This window comes from Nothoprocta perdicaria, unplaced genomic scaffold (assembly GCF_003342845.1).
Source record: "Nothoprocta perdicaria isolate Ctin4 unplaced genomic scaffold, notPer1 scaffold_519, whole genome shotgun sequence".
In the NCBI taxonomy this organism is placed as follows: Eukaryota; Metazoa; Chordata; class Aves; order Tinamiformes; family Tinamidae; genus Nothoprocta; species Nothoprocta perdicaria.
The window spans coordinates 60,086-64,652 of NW_020455776.1; positions in this window are offsets into that span (position 1 = coordinate 60,086).

Consider the following 4,567-nt stretch of genomic DNA (forward strand, 5'->3'; position numbering starts at 1 on the left):
TTTTCTTACTAACATTAAAAGTGATTAGTGAAATATTGTATAGTCAATGAGCTATTGAAATTTTTTTTTTTTGCACTTGGAAGTGTATTTCAAGCAAATTTGAATCAAATCATATACAATATAATTCCACTAAAAATGCTACGGTTCACTGTAGAAGAAGAATAGAAAATTAATAAATATTCTACATTTACTTCTTGATGAACTTTTTGCTTTAAAGAAAAAGTTTTACATTACTTGCCATTATGATTGTCAGTGCTATGGCATTAGCAATCATTCATCAGTATACAGGAACAATATTCTTTGTTTGTGCATTTTTGAATAAATTAGTTGCAATTGAGAAATCTACAAAAAATGTCTTACGTYCTATCACATTCCTATGCAATTATAGAGCCAAAGTCTCATTATTTCATGTACTATACATTCTGACTTGCTAAAAACATGTTAAAGATATACTATTTATTTTAAACAATATATTTTAGATTGCTCAAATATTTTTAAGCTATGTATATACATATCAATATCTTTAAAAGTTTATGTAAAAAAAAAAATACTGTATCACTTTCAGGGATTTATTTAACTTGGATAAGACTGACAGCAAAAGTTAGTCTGCTTTTAATTCCTAATGAAGACAATGCATAAAATAAATAATAAAGGAAAAAAAAAAAGAAGAAAAAAAAGAAAAGAAAACTTTTTATGGCATTCCAATTAAGGTGTGTACATGTATATTTAAATGAGCTATTGTTCCTGTATATTGACTTCCAAATAAGTAAATAGGTATTTATGCAGCTGTATTCAGTTGTGGTTCCTTGATTATTGGAAACCAGTCTAATCCAAAGTGTGGGTGGTCACCAGCCATGGTTCTTCTAACTTCTTTCATGGGTTCATGCTCAGCGTAAGCAGGGCGGTCACAACAAAGGCTCAGTGCTCACCAAAAAGGAAAGCCCTTCAAGCAGAAGATATCTGCAACAATTGAGATGTGCAACTTTTCTCTGCACCCTTACATGTGATTGATTTCTTGAAGGAGTAGAAAGAGATTCACAAAACCACAGCAGAATACTTCTCCAAGCAAGAAACAATTTCAGTCATACTTCTGTCATATAAGAGATGTAATTCAAACATTAAACCACCCTCTTTGGTTTCGTGTTTTTGCTTTGTTTTGCTATGGCTCAATACTCATTGGTTTTACTTCTAATTTATCGTAGTATAATTGAGAGAAGGCATAGGTCCCTAAATTATAAAATATTACTAAGGTTGGGCTTCACAAGTCATAAACAACTACAGTTTTAAACCGTATCAATGATAAAACTTTCAATTATATAAATGATGACAGGATCATACTGAATATTTATATAATTTTCATAGATTATTACAGTTTTCTCTTTGGTAACCACAGAAAATAAAATACTTCCAGATGGAGGGTAATACTAAGGGGCTGAATGAATGGTTACTAAAACTGAAGAGACTTTCCTTTGAATTCAGTAATCTCTAAACCAGGCTCTAAATATATGTCTTTGGAGAATGCTTCATTTTGGTCTATGAAGAGGTAAAATGAACATAAGAATGACAACCTTTTATTCCACGTATCAACCTCTCCATGAACTAATTAAGAAAACCACTCAATATATCTACTAGTTCTGCTTAACAAGTTAACCACCAGAACCAGGTAACTTCACAGTGACATCTTTTCTGAGGTCAGTGGTTGCATCCAGTTGATTGTTGGTGCAGTTTTTCAAGTGCATGAATTTCAAGACTTGCAAGGCACCACATCCTCTACAACAGGATAGACTATGTCATTGCAGAAAGATAGTCATTTGAGTATTCCCTGGCTTTGCAGATGATGTATGAATCATTCCTATTAAAATAATAATTAATATCTGTGTGATCATTTAAATTATATGGTGAAGACTGAATTTAGGGTACCTAAGTGGTCAGATGTCTGTACAAGCAAATTGACATTTTGCTATGTTCCTGTTAAGTCATGGAATTTGGTTGTGTATGCACTGTCATAAATATGTAGTACATTGTATTAAACTCTCCTGGAATTTGAGATAGCAGACTTAATATGGATTTAGTATCCTAAACCTCTTAATTTTAGATGTCTGTATGCAGGTGTCTTCAGCCAGGTGTCTAAGCTCTTTTCCTCATTAGAGAGATTCACTTGTGTGGCTGTGGACATTGCCACTTATTCAAATCATCTGTATGGGTCACAGCTACGGAAACATATATGTTTCCGTAAAAGTGGTAGAAAACAAGGGCAGACATCCAAGGGCATCTTAAAAGGCCCTTGTTGTCCATGTTTAACCCACCCATGGATCAGGACCTGGGTCCATTGCACTTGGCTGTCTTTCACTTGGTGAAGACTTTTAGCGGGTGGTCCATGGCACTGCACACCAGAAAACGGACTGCAGGTATCTAAGAGCCTCTCGTGATGCTAAGGCACCTGTATGAAAACACTAAAATCAGATGCTAATATTGACTATATTAGGTTACACACTTAACCAATGTTAGGTGCCTGTCTGTAGATCTAGATTTAGCTGCACAACTCACCTGCCTGAGACATATCTTTCCATCTGAGAAAGCTTAGGACATCTGGGATAGTGGCATGGGGGTACCACACAGAGACAGAACTGCATGGAAAACCTGCACGTTTTCACAGAAAAAGCTGGAAATGTGAGATGTCTTACAGAGTGCTAATGATACTAGATGATTATATTTAGGAATCTAAACACTACCAAATGTGTCTTAAACTGAATTTCTCTCCCTTGTGCACTGGGAAAACAATTTCTCACAGACTGTTACTGTTGCTTAGCTAAAACACAAGTAGCCAATTAAACAATTATTTCCTGGTCTCTAACGTCACTGTCCAAAGTTGAGAATCTGAAATCTATCACCGCATTCCCCCCAAAGGCTCTTCAACTTCAGTCTTATGGCAGTGTGTGACGCTAAAGCTACGTACATGTTTCACTGTTCATTTTCATCAATATATAGCGTTGCCTTCGTTTTGACAGGATTTAGAAGTTGCATTTATCTAACAAATGCTATTAATATCCAGAATTAAAGTACCCTTCTGGCCAAGGCCCTGAAGCATTCAGTGTAGATAATCTGGGAGCACACATAATACACACCAAAAGAGTTAGAATATTTGGAAGTGATGGCAGACTGATGGTTCTCTCTCTCTCTCTCTCTCTCTCTCTTTTTTTTTTTTTTCCCCTGCAGAAACATCTGTAAAAAGACAAGTCCATTACATAATGGTCAGAATACTTGCCCCTGAAAAATAACTAATGGAGGGGGATATTACAACGTGAGCTGGAAAATCCAAGATTCAGTTCCTTCCTCCTTCAAGTTTTCTATGTGACTTTTTTTTTTTTTTTTCCCCCCAAAATAGTGCTGTTTACTTCTTCTATAAGGGACTTGAGAATGAAAAACACAAGCCAGTAAAGTCCCAGTTATTAAGTTGGGTGTATAGGGGCAATTATATTCAATACGTGCCATCGCAACAGACATTGAGCCTTTTAACAGATTGATTACATCATTTGAATTATTTTCTAACTAGAGAATCTGGAATCTTTCAGACACTCAAAGAAAGATCTAATTCAAGGATATCTGGCTTTAGTGAAGCAAAGTAGCCAACAGGTAAGTGCGGCTTTGCATGAGGAGACTGCCCGGGGACACAGGTAGCACCAAACCCTACACAGCAGCAGACCCTACACGGGCAGCMGTAGACCCTATGCACTGACTCTCCCGGGGGCCGTGGGGCCTCRCAGTGCTCCAAAACAGGCAGTTTTGGTGCAGATCACGCCTGCGCTGGCACAGGCCTCCCCACAGGCCTTTCCCACGGCAGACGCGAGCTCGGGGACTTGCGGCCACGAGCGCCAAGGCCCTGCGGTCAGCGCTGGGCAGACTACGGCTTCGCGCCCTTGGACGCTTTGTGGTCAGCCTTGTTCGGATTATGGCTGCTCACTTGATTTTCTTTTTTTTTTTTTGAAGAGCTCTGTAAGCAAAGCCATGACATAAGCAAGTGAACAGATATTTCTATGCAGTACTTCCAATATTGCTACTAAAAGGTGTTTTTTATTTATTTATTTTTATTCTCTTTCTTCTTTTTTTTCTTCCTGTGAGTGACTCACAGCCCGGCTTTTGGGGAAGGGGAAGCCGAGCTGGGCAAGAGCCGCTCTCGCAGCTTTAACCTCATTTAACCCCCGCGGCAGCGAGAGGAAGTGCGAGGCGTTTTCACGAGCTGCGAGCGGGCTCAGCTCTGCCTCTGGCAGCCCAAGGAAGTCCTGCCCGCTGCGGAGGCGCAGATGCAGGAGGAAAAAAAATAAAAATGATATAAAAATGATATAAAAATAATGTAAAAATAATGAAATCGTGTCTGCARCCGCACACGGGTACGCGGGAGAAACGTGTTGGGGGGGGGACCCATTCGCCGCCTCTCGCTGCCTCCCCGTCCCCGGCGGGCCGCCCCTTCCCTCCCCGCAGCGGGGCGGGCCGGGGCGGCCGCGCCCGCCCTCTCTCGCGCCCGGGGCTGCCGGGGAGCCGCACGCAGCGGCGGGGCGGGCTGTGAGGC